The sequence below is a fragment of the Odocoileus virginianus genome, chromosome 1 (assembly GCF_023699985.2).
Source record: "Odocoileus virginianus isolate 20LAN1187 ecotype Illinois chromosome 1, Ovbor_1.2, whole genome shotgun sequence".
In the NCBI taxonomy this organism is placed as follows: domain Eukaryota; kingdom Metazoa; phylum Chordata; class Mammalia; order Artiodactyla; family Cervidae; genus Odocoileus; species Odocoileus virginianus.
In genome coordinates, this window is record NC_069674.1 from 12,696,692 (window position 1) to 12,714,568 (window position 17,877).

At 43.0% G+C, this 17,877-nt stretch overlaps 1 long non-coding RNA gene across 2 annotated transcripts in view; it reads left to right on the plus strand.

The window, feature by feature from the left end:
- LOC139033765 (uncharacterized) overlaps window positions 1-17,877 on the plus strand; it is a 42,555-nt gene that overhangs the window by 21,718 nt on the left and 2,960 nt on the right. The window contains exons 2-3 of one of the 2 annotated variants that reach the window (XR_011486249.1): window positions 16,285-16,452; window positions 17,477-17,598. This is a non-coding gene — a long non-coding RNA (uncharacterized lncRNA). Of the gene's footprint in view, window positions 1-15,869; window positions 16,453-17,476; window positions 17,599-17,877 lie in introns of those variants that run through there. The other variant, XR_011486238.1, reaches the window with a different exon arrangement.

Sequence of the window (17,877 nt, forward strand, 5' to 3'; positions counted from 1 at the left end):
CTGTCTCTACCCAGCTATGAGTGTTCAGTGAGGAAAACTATTTATCAACTTTAGAACTCATTATTTCCATCCATAAACATAATGAGCTGACTTTAATGAGCTATGAGGACCTCCCGTGGTGGGAATTAATGGGAATTAATTAAGCCATGGATTCTTGGATGGACTGGAAATATTCACCAAGACTGACAGTTCCCAAGGTAATCAACCAAAGAGATGATTTCATTTCAATGTAAATATAATTCAAGAGTTTGAAAATGATAGTAATCATTTTATTTATTTAGTCTAGGGACAATAGGTAATGCTTTGTAATAATTTCCTGTGTTAAGAGCCAAGAGCCCTCCCTCTTCTAAGCCCGGCTGACCAGGGCCACTCCTTTAATGAGAGTCTCATAATCACTCATCCTCCCAAGGCCTCTTTCAACGATATGCTTGTGTTCGCTACGCTGCCTTAGTCGGAAACTGCTCCCAAGGCCTGGCTCTCTCTGGTCGATATCACTCACACCAGTTTCATCCTTCTTTCCTCCTTTCCTTCTTCTGCCTTTCTCTCCCTCCCCTCTCCATCCCTCCCTCCCCAGTGCACCCTTTCTTCCCTTTCCCTTACCCCTCATCCCTTTCTATCTTTGTCTGGCACATTCAGGCTGCATTTTGTCTAGTTGTATGCGTCTCAGAGGTTACTGACTTATTTATCTATATTCAGCGCATCTTATGAATGCTGCCAGCGTCTCCAGCTACTTGCCTCTAAGTTTATTTATCCTCTTTATTTGCTTTCTTGTCTCTATAACAGATTCTAACATTCTCATAATGGTAGAGCTGTAACACATATAAATGTTAGATATATGCTATATGTAAATAGCATGCCATAGGCACATTATATTTTTTAATTCCTTTTTTGGTTTTTCATTATATTGAAAAATTTGAAGTCTAGACTTGTTGTACAGTGCCAGCTTCTTTCTTTAGTCTTTCTCTTCTTACCTTTACTTTCCTTAGACTTGAGACACTGTTAGGAAGAAATGATGGAGTTCACCTGACCTGGAGAAGCTTCTGCTGTTAGTGAAAATACCACAATTGGGACTTCTTCTTAGTGTTTTTTTTTCTCCTTTATATATAATTATAATTTCATTATACCGAGGTGTAGTGGCCACACCTAGGGCTTTTACGAAACAAACAGAAGCCAACACTCTCTTTAGGGTGTGTGTGGTGTTTCCCATATGGTGACACAGCCTCCCAAGCCTGCAAAGCCTGCCTCAGCTATTTCACCAAGGACCTGAGGGATGGTTTGGAGGCAAACTGGAGCAGGAAGACCTTATCACTAACATCTTATTGATCACTTTATTAATCCATTAGCGGGACCACGCCTCACCTTGACTGCTTACCTTTCAAAAACCCCAAGGGAAAGATGGCGCTTTACTCCTCCAAGGATCCTAACAATGTAGGAACTCCTAGGTAACTCCAATCGGTCCTTTTGCTTCCATCAAGCAATGGGCCATATTCAATATAATATTTATGTCTTTATGGGTAGAGAGATATTACAATTAAATATACTTCCGGTAGATACTTTAATGAGTAAGGCTTCACAGACATACTCAGATACAATGCCCATTGTTTTACCACTGTGATCAAATAAAGTAATGACATTTTTAGGAGACCTCTAGCTTATGGGGGAAAAAAAAAGTGGAGGAAGGTTCTTTATCACAGTGTATATCCCTCGGCCATTTTTGAGCCCTGAGTAGATCTGATACTGACTTCTGGCTGCATCTTATGCCTCATTAGATCAGCTGGTATTCCTCAGAAAAATTTCCCAGAAATTTTGTTTTCTCTCCTTTGTGTAACCCTGACCGTATGTTTTTTCCTAAATTCTGGGTAAATACATAATGAGTATCTTCTGTGTAGGTTTGTGTGTATGTGTATGTGTTTGCTTGTGCTGCTTTATTATAAGCAGCACTAAAAGCAATTTGTTTCCCTTGCTGTGTTCTTAGAATCTTGTTTTATTCTTAGAATCATAAGATTAGAATCATTCAAAGAGTAGGCCTGCATTTACTTAATAACATTTTTAAATGAACTGCCTTTGCCTAGATAGAAGGTCATTTAATCTAATCTTTCATCCATTGGCTGTTGATTCCTTGTTCTGAAGGAAGGTCTGAGGGTATTTACTGACCATTCAGCCCAGGGGCAGAATGTTATCTATAACAATGTCCGGCATATAATGATATACTCAGGAAATGTTTATTATGATTTTTCATTTTATTTTGTACTTTGATTCAACTTACCTTATATTTTTCTTCTCTTTCTCATATTCCTTGATCCCATCACAACTTTTCCTGATGTATTTGGCTTCATTTAGAGGCCCTTGGTTCACAGCGTCATCTGGGAATCCTGAAATTCTCAATTTCTATGCAATCTCCGTTGTCTTTCACATATCTGAACTTCTTGAGACTGCCAATATGCATGTTAACAGAAAACCCAGTTCTGTTGTTCTTTGTCTCCTCAACAGTCTTGTGAGGAGGAAAATTAAAAAAATGTTTCATCTCTTTCCGCCGATCTGAGCTTTTTCTTGTTTCTGTCTCCATAGGGGAAGCAAAACCAGCCACTCAGCCTGCTGTGCGCCCCACCATATGATGAGTTCCGGAGCCAGGCTGCCTGGCTTGGTCTCTTGGCTCTGCTGCTGCTGATAAGTGCTCAGTTGTGTCCGACTCTTTGCGACCCCATGGACTCTAGCCCACTAGGCTTGTATGTCCTTGGGATTTTTTTCAGGCAAGAATACTGGAGTTAGTTGCCATTTCCTTCTCCAGGGAATCTCCTCAACTCAGGGATCACACCGGGTCTCTTGTGTCTGCTACATTGGCAGGCGGATTCTTAGCATTAGCGCCACCTGGGAAGCCCTGGTTTCATGGCTCAACTATTTGCTAATCTTGTGACCACAGGCAGAATTATCTAACTCATCTGTGCCTGGGCTTTCTTATCTGTGGAGAGGGAGCTGTTGTTGTTCAGTCACTAAATCATGTCTGACTGTCTCTTTGCAACCCCATGGACTACATCACACCAGGCTTCCCGTCCTTCACTGTCTCTCGGAGCTTGCTCAAACTCATATCCATTGAGTCACTGATGGCATCCAACCATCTCATCCTTGGTTGCCCCCTGCTCCTCCTAGCTTCAATCTTTCCCAGCATCAGGGTCTTTTCTATTGAATCAGCTTTTCACATCAGGTGACCAAAGTATTGGAACTTCAGCATCACTCCTTCCAATGAATATTCAAGGTTGATTTCCTTTAGGATTGACGGTACATGAGATTTCCCAGGCAAGAACACTGGAGTGCATGCCCTCCTCCTAGGAATCAAACCTGGGTCTCTCAAGTCTCCCGCATAGGCAGGCAGGTTCTTTACCACTAGTTCCACCTGGGAAGCCCTGGAGAGGGGGCTGATGGATAATGAAATCACGCGCAGCATAGGGCCTTTGTCAGGATCCAGTTGTTAAACATTTCAACACTGAGAACAGTGCTGGAGGAAGAGCAAGCACTAGTAGCTCTTTGGGGGAAATGAGTACCTTTCTGCAGAGCAGCATTGTGAGTCTCTGCCCTGTGATGGATGAAGAATGATATAGACAAGGCAACACAGGAGTTTTGCAGTCGGTCAGCACTAGGTGGAGCCCAGGTGTTGAAGGTGTGGTGTGACCTGGGGCACGAGTTAGTCTCTCTAAGCCTCCATGTCCTCATCTGTTAAATGGGACAAATGCCAGCCACCAGCCAGGGTGGTGGAACTTTACCTTAAGGAGGACAAGATGTGAAAACGACTCAATGGCACCTGGACATGGCAAATATTCAAAACACATATATCTGTCAGAAAAAAGAAATTGCCCATTCCCTATATCTTTTTGGTTAGTTAGTGTTGGTTGCTCAGTCGTGTCCAACTCTTCTCTACCCCTTGGACTGTAGCCCGCCAGGCTCCTCTGTCCATGGGATTCTCGAGGCAAGAATACTGGAGTGGGTAGCCATTCCCTTCTCCAGAGGATCTTCCCAACCCAGGGTTCAAACCCAGGTCTCCTGCATCGCAGGCAGATTCTTTACCGCCTGAGCGACAGGGAAGTTCTTGTATTTCATTGAAAGTCAAAGTGAAAGTTGCTTAGTCATGTCTGATTCTTTTCAACCCCGTGGAATATAGTATATATTCCATAGTAATTACTATTCCATAGTAATATAGTATAGTCCATGGAATTCTTTAGGCCAGAACTGTGTAGTGGATAGCCTTTCCCTTCTCCAAGGGATCTTCCCAACTCAGGGATCAAACCCAGGTCTTCCACATTGCAGACAGATTCTTTACCAGCTGAGACACAAGGGAAGCCCCCCTATCTCTTTAGTCCACTAATTTTTTAAACTTGTTATATTTGTTTTCAATTGGCACATGAAGCTTTTTTTTTATGACTCTTTTTAAAAAGTCTTTATTGAATTTGTTACAATATTGCTTCTGTTTTATGTTTTGGTCAGGAGGCATGTGGGGTCTTAGTTCCCTGACCAGGGATTGAACTCTCACCTCCTGCATGGCAGGCGAAGTCTTAACCACTGGGCCACCATGGAGGTCCCCTTTATGACACTTTCTTAAAACAACTCCTTACTTTCCTGAAACTTTTCCAAACTGCTGTCTCAACTTCCCTCAGTAAAAGATAACACAATTCTAATCTAGTATATACCCTTCCATAGAGGACAGCAAGATTTTAAAGGGAGATATGAATGAAGCTTTCCCACATCCTCACTGCTCTTAGCAACGGCAAGAATAAACATACCTGACAGGTCAAATAATTGTTGCTATTGATATGACTCATTGCAGGTCTTGCATTTGGAATCTTAGGGTGTGTGTACAAAAGTGTGTGTGTGTGTGAGTGTGAGTGTAGCCACTGGGGTCTCCTCTCTTGAACTTGACTTTCCTGCATTGAAGCACCTTGCTTTGGGAGTGACAGCAAGTAGGCACCCCAGTTCTCATTCTGATTTTCGCTTGAATGCTCTCCTTCTTGCCGCCTGCTCAAGAGTCTCCACCATCCCATTTAACCACACCCAGAGCTCAGGACACCACCCTTTCCCCTTGGCTGCTTTGACTTGCTTCTTGTTAGCCAACCTCCTGGTAGCACCCAATCTCATCCCCGGGGTGTTCACATTACATAGTTGGTGTCTGCTCTGTTGCTCATATTGTTTTTTTCCCTCAGCTTATATCTAGATTCACGTCCTTGTCCTATGGAGTCCTCCTCTTTCGATAATGTTCCTCCAACTTTTCTCTCCCATTCAGACCTCCCCCAGGCCAGCATCATAAGAGGTGGGGGGTGGTGGGACTGACCATACTTGGGGCCATTTCTAGCACTGTTCCTCTGCTCCTCAATATTGGAAGTTTTTGCCTTTTATGTCTACAGTGCTCCTGAAGTCTATAGCTTAGCATCCTCGGTTGATGCATTTTCACAACCAGAGATGACTGAGTAAACTGATCTGTGTTCTTTTCTCTACTATCCCCTCTGGCATTCATTAATGAGTTCGATCTGCCTGCTGAATCATCTCTCAAGATCTTAGATCTTACATCACTTGGGCCAAACACTGAATGCCTTCATCTTACCAGAGAGTTCTCTCTCAACATCTTTTCTATCAGCATTTCCAATATTCCATGTATTTCTCCCAGTGAAATGAAATATTTTTGGCTCTACGCTCTACCAGGAAATAAGCCTTTTCCAAATGCAAATTTCTGAGCCCAGGTGAAACAAAGCCAGCTATTTGGAAGCCATTAGCTACTTCCTGCCCAGCAAGGGCTGAGGAGCTGGGCGTGGGGCGTGGAGATCAGCCACATTAGTCATCTTTTACAGTAAACAACAAATTGAGTGAGTGAAAGTCGCTCAGTCCATATCCGACTCTTGGTGACTCCAGGGTACAGCCCACCAGGCTCCTCTGTCCATGGAATTCTCCAGGCAACAATACTGGAGTGAGTTGCCATTCCCTTCTCCAAGGGATCTTCCTGACTCGGGGATTGAACCTGTGTCTCCTGTGGCTTTTGCATTGCAGGCAGATTCTTTACCGCTGAGCCATATGAATGAAGGGGAAGCCCAATGAATTAAGAAGTGAATAATAAAGAAAGTAGGATTGGCCCCAGATAGCTAGATGAAACGAATGATTTCAGCAAGCCCAGATGCTTGCATTTTCCCAAACATGTGAAGTGCGTGCTAAGTTGCTTCAGTTGTGTAAAACTCTATGCGACCCTATGGACTGTAGCCTGTCAGGCTCTTCTGCCCATGGGAATTCTCCAGGCAAGAATGCTGGAGTGGGTTGCCATGCCCTCCTCAGAGTATCTTCCCAACCCACAGATCAAACCTGGATCTTTTATGTCTCCTGCATTGGCAGGCAGGTTTTTTGTTTTTTAACACTAGGGTCACCTGGGAAGCCCCCTTCCTGTACATAGCAGATCGCTAAATATCTTCAAGTGAGAGAGTTGACTTTTCTTAATTAAGAGTAACCTTTTAATATTCAGATTACCTGCCCCTTGCTGCAAACTTGTATATAGCCTTACTCCTCCCCCACCTCCTCAGATCAGCCCTCTCAGGGTCACCTGAGATACTGTCTCCCGGGCAGGAGTCCTAACATTTCCACCCAATAAAACCTCTGACTCTTAGGTTGTGTGTATTTTTTCAGTCAACATCTCCCTCTCCTGGATCATTCACTCCTGCTGTTCTTTCTCTGTCTTTCACATGTTTATCCGTCCCTGGGCATCCTGACTTTCTGTCAATCTGAATGACTCAGGCACCTTTCTTTTGATGTTGTACTCAATAGGTTATTAGTAAGAACTGAAGTAAGAAAAAAGATGGAGATTGAACCTAACGACTGTAATTCACTTAAACTGACTTGGGCTCAGCTGTTGGTACTCAGTACATATCACACAAATATATCTGCCTCAAAACTACAACACTCCCAATCAAGCAAAAGCTCTTTTGGCACTTCCCTCTCCTGCTCCATTTCTCACAAATAATCATTATTATCAATCCAGCGTGCATTTTTCCAACCCTTTCCCCCACCATACGTTTGAATCCCTTATCACAATAAACCACATACAAATGTCTAGAGGCACCCAATTACTACTGGTGGATGAATCAATATGTAGATGTATGTGTGTGTGTGTATACAAGTAAATTTGTTTGCATATGGGATTGTGAATGTGTTTTGATACAAGTCATATTGCTTTACACATATTGTTTGGCAGCTTGCTTCTTTTTACCTAACATCATATCTTGGGAATATTTCCATGGTACCACATATTGCTCTATTTAATTCAACAATACTGATGTATAGCATAGTATGTTATGGGTATTTATTTGTCCATTACAATACTGATGGGTATTTACATATTTCCTACATTTTGCCATTTATAACCAATGCTATCCCATAAATCCTGGCAAAATTTTCTGCCTACATGTACATGTATTCTTTCAGAATTGTTTCTTTGAAGGGAATTGTTGAGTAAAATGTTCTGCGTGTTTTTAATAAATGTTGCCAAATGGCCCTCTACAAAGATGTTTGAGTTTATATTCCAGCTGTGAGGGAGAGTCTGTATTTGCCCACATGCTCACCAGTGTCGGATATTATTGATTCTTTTAATTTTGCCAGTCTGATGGGTGAAATGGTGGTTTTTTAAAACTCACATTTCACTGACCTTTAGTTAGATTAAGCATCTTTCAGTATTTTACTGGCCTTCTCCACTGCAAATCTATCCTTTATACATTTTTTATTCCTTTTCTCCCAGTTCAGAGAAAGAAATTCCCCCTCTCTTGGGACCCAAGAATTAATTTCCTCTGGTTTCCCTTGTTTCTCAATTAACTTCTTTCTCTAGCATCTTCAATCTTCCTGTCTTCACAGATTTAATCCTCTTGGTTTTCAAACCTAATCAGATGCAATTATCTTGGGATAAAAGACTGTACCATTCCCTTTAACTCCTGTCTTGTTCTCTCCACCCCTTTGCTTGACAGATGAACGCTCCACACCTGTTCCTCTAATCACTGATACCAGTGAGTTCACTCAGTCCTGATTTAGTTGATTGCTTTATGCCCTTTTAAGTACCAATGCCCAAAGAAGGCGATGGCACCCCACTCCAGTACTCTTGCCTGGAAAATCCCATGGACGGGGGAGCCTGGTGGGCTGCTGTCTATGGGGTCGCACAGAGTCGGACACGATTGAAATGATTTGGCAGCAGCAGCAGCAGCAAGTACCAATGCCGTCTCTTTTTAGTTAGCATCTTCTCTTAGCTCCCATGACACCTTCCCATTCTTTCTTACCTTTAGGATTACCTTCTTTCTTTCTCAAGCACTTTTTTCTTTTCTTGTCCAAAAAAAGCATGGATTTTTAGCCATTTCTGTTTTTGTAACTTTGTGCTTTACCTTCACCTGTTACTTTGGAAATCTCACCCATTCCCAAAGTTTTAACTGTTGTCTCCATGTAAATGACTCTCAAATCACTATTCCCAGTCCTGAAAGTGTGACTCAGTCATGTCTGACTCTTTGTGGCCCCATGGACTATACGGTCCATGGAACTCTCCAGGCCAGAATACTGGAGTGGGTAGCCTATCCCCTCTCCAGGGAATCTTCCCAACCCAGGGATGTGTCATTAAAAATCCACTCCTAAAAAAAAAAAAAAAATCCACTCTTTCATTGTGCTTTCCCCCTCGAATCAGACCTCTGTAACTTCAAGTTCAGAGCACTAAATTACACTTATTATTTCCCCCTCTTCCTCTCTCCTTGTGATTTTATGAATTACTGTAGGGAACAACAAGAAGAAAATATTATTATCCAAGTAACAGAATTCTCCCTTCATAGAGATTTATTTTGCCTACTAAACACTTTGATGACTCGCATTCCCTGAAGGAGGCTAGATGAAAAGGTAACATCAGAAAAGATGAAGCTTATATTAAAAAAAAGTTCATCATGAAATTAATTTCTAAGTGAGACTGATCCATCACACTTTTGTTTTGCTGGCTATTCTCTTCGAGAGCTCTTTGTTTGGGATGAAATTCAGGATGAAACAATTCAGTGTGGGATAAGCTATGGAAAGAAAGAGGAAGGAACAGACAGCTGGTATCCAGAATGGAAATTTGGCAAAAGAACAGACATGTTTAAGAAGGATTTTATGAAGTTTTTCACTTGGTACAGAATGATAGATTGACCATATTTTTCCCTCAGCACCCTAAAGATGTAACTCTGCTGTCTTCTCACTTGTACTATTTTAAGATATAGTACAAGACATCTTTTGTCTTCCTTACTTTGTTCCACTGTATAAAACATGTCTTTATTCTCTGGCTGCCTTTAAGATCTTCTCTCTAACAATAGTTTTGAGCAATTTGATTGTGGTATTCTTTGGTGCATATGTGTGTTTCTTGTCCTTGGTTTTGTCAGACTTATTTGATTTATAGTTTCATCCGTTTTGGAAATTTTTTAGTCATGATGTCTTCTAATTTTTTCCCTTCTTCTCATCTCTTTCCTCTTTTTCTAGGACTCCAATATAAAGTATATTAGGCTACTTGAAGTTGTCCTACCACTCTGGATGGTCTATTTACTTTTCCAAAACTCTATGTCATTTTAGCTTGTTTTTAATTCTTTACCTTAAAGTTTTGTATTTTCTTCTGCATTGTCTAATCTGCCATTAATCTCATATAGTGCACTTTTTTCCATCTCAGTCATTGTAGTTTTCCTCTCTAGAAAACTTGATGCTTTAAAAAAACATCTTCTATGTCTCTACTTAGCATGTTCAGTCTTTCCTCTTGCATTTTGAACATATGGGACACAGTTATAATAGCCATTTTTACATCTTTGTCTTCTAATTCTGGTATCTGTGTCACTTCTGGGTTAGTTTTGATTAATTCATTTTTCTCATTATGAATTATATTTTTCTGCTTTGCATGCCTGGTAATTTTTTTATTGCATGCCACACATTGAATTTTACCTTTGTGTTGGAATTTTTATATTCCTATACATATTTTTGGGCTCTGTTTTAGAACACAGTGAAGTCACTTGGAAACAATGTGATTTTTTAAAAATTGTCTGGCTTTAAATATTTGTTAGGTGGGACCAGAGTAGCATATAGTCTAGGATACTTTCCATTTCTAAGTCAAAACACTTCTGAGTTCTCTAACCCATGCCCCATGAATCTTAATTTTTTAAGTCTGGCTGATTAGTACAGTCAGACTTCCCTGGTGGCTCAGGCAGTAAGAATCCACTTGCAATGTGGGAGATACAGGTTCTATCCCTGGGTCGGGAAGATCCCCTGAAGAAGGGAATGGCAACCCACTCCAGTATTGTTGCCTGGGAAATCCCATGGACAGAGGGGCCTGGCAGGTTACAGTCCATGGGGTAGCAAAAATTCAAACATGACTGAGCAACTAACACTTTGGTTAGTATATGCAATATTCCTAGCCCTAAGTTAAATTCAGATCCTGGTTTCCTTAATCTTTGGGAGGAGTTATTTCCCCAATTTCAGATAGTTTCCTTACATTTATGCTCTGAGAGTACTTTGCTAAATACTAAATGTGGATCTTCTGAAGAGGGTCTGATTTTTTTTTTTTAAATATTGGATGTCAGATATTTGAATTTTATGTTGCTAGATGCTGGTATATTTGCATTTCTTTTAGAAATTGTGAACTTTGCTTTGTGACACAATTAAATTCTATGGAAACAGTTTGATATTTCCAAGACTAGCTTTGAAGCTTTGTAAGTTGTGTTTAGAAAAGCCTTGTTTGTCATTCAGTCTTTGACTCGTGTCCGACTCTTTGCAACCCAACATGCCAGGCTTCCCTGTCCTTCACTATCTCACAGAGTTTGCTCAGACTTGTGTCCATTGAGTCAGTGATGCCATCCAACCATCTCATCCTCTGCTGCCCCTTTCTCCTCCTGCCCTCAATCTTTCTAGTATCAGAGTCTTTTCCAATGAGTCAGTTCTTTGTATCAGGTGGCCAAAGTATTGGAGCATCAGCATCAGTACTTCTAGTGAATATTCAGGGTTGATTTCCTTGAGAATTGACTGGCTTGATCTCCTTGCAGCCCAAGGGACTCTCAAGAGTCTCCTCATCACAATTCGAAAGCATCAGTTCTTCATTGCTCAGCCTTCTTTATGGTCCAACTCTCATATCAGTATATGACTACTGGAAAAACTATAGCTCTGGTTATATAGACCTTTGTCAGCAAAGTGATGTTGCTGCTTTTTAAAACACTGTCTAGGTTTGTCATAGCTTTAGAAAAGATTTTAGTTGAAACCTAATTTGCATCCTCTACTGAGCCATACTCTTCTGAGAATTCTACTCAATGCTCTCCACTCTTGCTGGTGGAAACAGCCTCTATTTCAAGCTCTCTGCGAGCTCTGGGATGGTTCTGCCTGACCATTTCCAGTGGCCTTTCCCTACCTGAAAGTAGTTTCCTTAGATGCATGTACTTATCATAACAGCTGAGGAATCATTAAGAGCCCTCTGTGGATTCTGGAGCTCTTTTTCTTTCAGCTTGCCACTCTGCCCTGGGATTTTAGCCACATTAGATTCTGGCCACTCTTTAAACTCCAAACTTGAGTCTTCTGAACTCAGAGAGACAGTCAGTTTCTAGTTTTCAGCACTGATTCCTGAAATATTTCTCAAGACAGTCAGCTGGGGCTGTCATAGGGTCACCTCATTTATTTAATTTCTCTTAGGGATCCTTATCTTGTGCCACCTGTTGTCCAATTTTTCAAAACTATTTTACTGTATCCTATCTTCTTGCATTATTTTCCACTCCCCCTAAACTAGTCTTTTCCTGTTCTTCACCTTTGTCCTGTACTTTTAGCCTGTGTAGCCTTTGCTCAACAATTTCTTCCTTTCCTGTTTTTTGCTCTCTTGTTTTTCTCAATCTTAAATTCTATGCCAACTCAGTCTGTCTCTTACGTGAAAGTAAGATCATCATAATTGGGAGTAATCTCTTTCTTGCTCAAAGTTTTTGGGCTTAATGACATCAGCGATTACAGAAAGCACACCTGGATAATCCAAGATAATTCCCCTGTTTTAAACTTAATTGATTAGAAGTCTTAATTCTACCTTCAACCCGAATTCCACTTCACAATGTAACTCAACATATTTACAGTTTCTGGGAAGTAGGAGGTTGGCATCTTTGGGAGGCATTATTCTGCTTTGATCTCTGGTGCGCAAACAGGGACTGAGTCTTATTCTCCCCACCCTGGATATTAGCATAATTATCTGCCCTCTGAACTTCTGAGCTTCCAATTCTGCCCTCTTCACCTCTCCTCCATCTCTTTCTCGAGCAAGATGTAGCCAGGGCCTCCCCGGGGAGTCCAGTGGCTAAGACTCTGCACTCCTGCTGCAGGTGGACTGGGTTCGATCCCCGATCTGGGAATTAGATTCGGCATGCTGCAACTAAAGATGCCACATGCTACAATTAAAAGATTCCACACACTGCAATGAAGATCAAAGATCCATGTGCCACAACTAAGACCCGGTGCAGACAAATAAATAAAAATCAATATTAAAAAAGATGTAGCCAGAGCATAATTACACAATGGTAAGAGAACAGACTCCATATGATTTCAACATCTTTAGACCAGGAAAGTTTTTCACTTTGTTTTATGTCCCTGTACATAAAACACTGGGTATGTTCCAGTATGTCGTAGTTCACAGTCTATGGGAACTTGAATAGAATTTGTATCCTACTGTTGTGTGTAAATTGTATAGACCTTAATTACATTGAATTGGTTCACAGTGCTTTTCAGGTCTACTGTATCCTGCTATGGATTCCCCTGGTGGCTCAGCTGGTAAAGAATCTGCCTGTACTGCAGGAGACCTGGGTTTGATTCCTGGGTTGGAAAGATCCCCTGGAGATGGGATAGGCCACCCACCCCAATCTTCTTGGGCTTCCTTGTTGGCTCAGTCAGCAAAGAATCTGCCTGCAATGTGGGAGACCTGGATTCTATCCCTGGGTTGGGAAGATCACCTGGAGGAGGGCATGGCTACCCACTCCAGTCTACTTGCCTGGAGAATCCCCATGAATAGAGAAGCCTGGCAGGTTCCACAGGGTCACAAAGAGTCGGACATGACTGAGTGACTAAGTACAGCACAGAATATCCTCCTACTTATCTGTATATTCATTCTATTAATTGTTGAGGGTTTGATATTAAATCTCCAATGAAAAAACTCCACTTATCTACTTAAAAAATTAATTGTAGTGTATAATACAACTGTATGTAACCTTGTTCTGTATTGTCCACATCTCCTGTCAATGTGTTATCATACTTTCATCATTAAAAAAAAAAATTATCCACACACAAAAACAAGATACAGCCAGGTAGGGGCAGCTCGCGGAGAGGACAGAGGTTGGGAGACTTGTGACCATCTCCTTGGGTGACTCTCCTCTCTTCCCCTCAGCCCATATAAATTTTACCTCTTCTGCAGAAGAACAAACAGACCCTCAAAGTATCTTCCGCTATCTTCCAGCTCTGTTGTTTAGAAACAGATTTCAGTTTTTAAATTAAAAAGGGAAGAGTTCAATTTATTGCCATTCTCTTCATCTATAGCACTTCATCCTCTCAGTAATGAATCATTAAGAATTCAGTGTTGGGGAGAGAAACCCAACATGGTAACCAAAGGCTTTGAGGGAGGCTTGCCAGAGAGAAGAGCACCCATCCAAGAAAGCGTCCAGGGGAAGGGCAAGGAGAAAGCTGTCAGAGCTCAATATGACCTTCAGCCCAGCTTCTCAGGCTGACCATCTTCAGGGGCCAGAGATGTGGCTCCCCTTTCTAGGAGATCTCCTGTCAGAGTAGAGAGACCATATCCTCATCCACATTTCAATATATGAATGAGTTGGATAAGTTGAATGAATAAGCAGTATTGCAGATGGGAGTGGGGAATGACGAGATATTTTTCTATGGCATCAGCCATATGGAAGGGGCTCCAAGCTACTGAGTTGTGACAACGATTAGGGAGTCAGGAGCCAGCTGGCTACTCTCATCTGACTGATAAGTCTCTTCAATCTGCCGTGCCATCGCGAGGGAGGAAGATCGCAGCGCCTGCTATGCTTGGCGGTGGCACTGAGCCAAGGCAGCCCATGAGTTACATCAGCTCTCGTGGGCTCTGCAGGACCCACACAGCTTTTGCTGGAGTGAGAGGCTGCCAGCCGAATGAGGGCATGACGTGGTCTCATCCGAAGCAAGAACAAGTCTCCGCTCCCTGTATCTGCTGCCCCCCTCCATCTATCCTCTCTCTGCCAACCACCCCACTCAGGAATAACTCAACAAGCATCCCAGGAGCAAAGACGAAGGGCAGAAGGGGACAGAAATGGAGAGAAGAGGCTGTGTCTGGACGTGTGGGCACATACCCCTTCTTGGGTTTAACCATGTCAACCTGATAGGCCCAGAGGCATACTGAGTCCCATTAAAAGGCTGATAAAAGCTGAGATTGAACAACTGTAGTTGGCTATAGCTATTTTTCATCATATGTTCCAAGTGTTCATGGAATCCACACTATGCTTACCACTTGATTGATTGTCATGTACGTCAATAGCCTTAAGTGAAAGAAAGTGAAAGTGAAGTCGCTCAGTCGTGTCCGATTCTTTGCGACCCCATGGACTGTAGCCTACCAGGCTTCTCAGTTCAGGGGATTTTCCAGGCAAGAGTACTGGAGTGTGTTGCCATTAAAGGACTCATTAAATCTGGAAAAGATCAAAAGCCAAAACACTTTCCCACAAATATGGTGCATTCAAATGCCAACCAAAAACATGTGCTGTGGCCGTAACTCTGTTGGAAGCAAGAACCCCAACATTAATTTTAAATTGTGTTCCTGCAGCTTCAGTGACAATAGCAAATCTCCTACATCATTGTGCTGGGCTGTGATTAGTCATTCAGTCATGTCTGACTCTTTGCGACCCCATGGACTATAGCCTGCCAGGCTCCTCTGTCCATTGGGATTCTCCAGGCAAGAATACTGGAGTGGGTTGCCGTGCCCTCCTCCAGGGCATCTTCCCAACCCAGGGATTGAACCAGATCTCCCGCATTGCAAGCAGATTCTTTACCAGCTGGGCCACCAGGGAAGTCTGACTATACTGATCAGCCAGACTAAAAAAAATTAAGATTCAGGGGGCATGGGGTAGAGAACTCAGAAGTGTTTTGACTTAGAAATGGAAAATATCCTAGACTATATGCTGCTCTATATCACTAGACCCTGATGAAATGGGGAAGTGTCACTCATGCCTGACTGGCTTCGGGTTTATTTTCCCTGTTAGGCCACTTCCACGGCTCCTTTTCCCAGGGACTCACCTTAAACCATTCCACCACATCCAGCCCAAACTAAGTAATCGTTTTGAAAATGAATCCTTTGGAGGACAGGCCTGGCAAAGGCAGAGAGAAGTGGAGGTTCCAAGGGACCCGTTGACTGTCCTCCAGGGATCTTGGGGTCCTGTGTCTCAGGACCTCAATAGAATGAGGTTATACCAGCTGCCAAGCAGATTCTCATCCTTAGCTGCTACGAACTGGTGGCTTGGCAATGCTTCTCATGTCTCTGTCATTCTCCCAGACCCACCCTCCATCCCATCCCATGGTGCATCTCCCACTCTTTACCAAAGGCACTGAGGTTCCCCAAACAGCCAACACTTGTAAGAGTGCTCCAAGCAAGACGCATCTTCAACCATTTGTAGGTACAGTAAGTCCCTGACATACGAACAAGTTCTGTTCCAAGAGCATGTTTGTTAAGTCCAATTTGTCTGTAAGTCCAACAAAGTTACCCTAAGTACCCAGGTAACACAATCAGCTATATGATACTGCACTGTAATAGGTGTACAATACTTTTCACACATATAATACATAAAAACAAACAAACACAAAAAATAAACTGTCTTAAAATTTGAGACTTTATTCTTTAAAAAAACAAATCATCTATATTCAAAAGTTGAAATCAAAAAGGTCGTTGCAGAAGAATAAGAATGAAAACAGTAGAAAGAAAAAAGCAAGCCACAAGAAAGGTGATGTAGTTAAAGCAAACATTTTAAATCTTACAGTATAGTATCTTGAAAGGTGCAGTAGGGCATACCTGGGCTGGCATTGAGTGAACAGGCAGGAAGGAGGAAGTGAACTGGTCGGAGGAGGAAGGGGAGGCGGGAAATGGTAGAGCTGAAGGGTCATGGGCAATAGGAGACAGAGGGCAAGCTGCAGTTTCACTCATGCCTGATGCTGATGGAACACACGTTCGCATGTTTGAAAGTTCACAACTTGAAGGTTCGGACGTAGGGGACTTTCCGTATTACAATCCTTTTCATTTTACAGATGAGAGCCCTGAGGAGGAGTGTTTCCTGAGGGTCCCTAAGAACCCAGATCTATTTGATTCCAAGGCCTCTATTTTCCTCTACCCCACGTTGCACTTGCTGTTGTTCAGTCGCTGAGTCGTGTCCGCCTCTTTGCGACCCCATGGACTGCATCACCAGCTCAAAGGACGTGGGTTTGCACAGCACACCAAGCTTCCCTATCCTTCACCGTTTCCCTGAGTTTGCTCAACCTCATGTCCATCGAGTCGGTGAGGCCATCCAACCATCTCATCTTCTGTCGTTCCCTTCTCCTCCTGCCTTCAATCTTTCCCAGCATCAGGGTCTGTTCCAATGAGTCAGTTCTTAGAGGATAGTTCAATCTAGTGAGGCTGTAAGAGGCACGTGAAGCATAGAAGCCAACTTTAATCCATTCAGCAGTTGATTCTGCCCATCCAAGTCTCCAGGCTTGTCTGCTGGAGATGAAGAGGATGCAGATCCCTTGATTGGCTATCAGAGCAGCTTCCTCCCCTCAGAGCTGAGTTTTTTTGCTTTGAATACCCTGAAGACCTAAATCTCTAGAGCCTCCATCTGCTTTTATCTACTTTTCAGCTATCCAGGTGACATGTACTCTAGCTGGCTTCTGGCTTCAGACAGACTCTAAAATCCCCTTTAATCATCCTGTTGGCATCGTTTCTCTAATGGTTACAGAGACCACTGGTCTCCTGGGGGACCCAGGGAGTCATCTCTTGTTTATAGGTAAATAATGAGTCATGAAATATATTTACATACCAGGACTTCAGCAAGATTTCAATAAAGATAACTAGTGCAGGGTAAAGCTGCTTCCCAGGGAGGATGGATGATTCATCACACGTTTAAGAAAAGACAAGCCTCATTTCCTCCCCAGCTTGAGGGGATACATGCTCTGTACTCTGTGATCTCCAAGTGGGAGGGACTTGGCCACCCCTGGGCCCAGAGGAGGAGTGTCAACCACACTTGTGAACTGAAGGTTGCCTGTAGTTATGCCCTGCTGTCTGCTGGCCCTTCTTCTGGGCACTTTCTTGGGTGGGTTCTCCTCTCAAGAGCTCACTCTCTGAATCCAGAGCCTTAGCTTTTGGTTTGACTCCATTTGGTACATGCCTTCAATGGTCTGGAATGAATGTGGAAATTTAGTCTTAGTGGCTGGTGTGCTGTGTCTTGGTTTTCTCCATCTCCAGGAAGGAATTTGCTTTCTTGGCCTCTTCTTGCCCATGGAACCTCCCAGTCTACTCCCCATGATGATTTCTGTATGCCCGGGCCATGGAAGGGGTTTGAACCATCCCTCTCTCAGGATGGGAAGGTGAGCTGGGATGGGTTTCTTCCATCTAAGTGGCCTTTTATGCTCCCCACAGGTGTCAGCGCTCAGACCATCCATCAATGGCCACCCACCAGGGTGCAGCCTGCAGGCAGCCCGCTCTCTCTGGAGTGCACCGTGAAGGGGACGTCAAACCCTACCCTGTACTGGTACCGGCAGGAGGCAGGGGGGAGCCTCCAGCTGCTCTTCTACTCTGTTAGTGCTGAGGACATAGATCCCAGGGAGTTCCAGAACTTCGAAGCTTCCAGGCCCCAGGACGGCCAG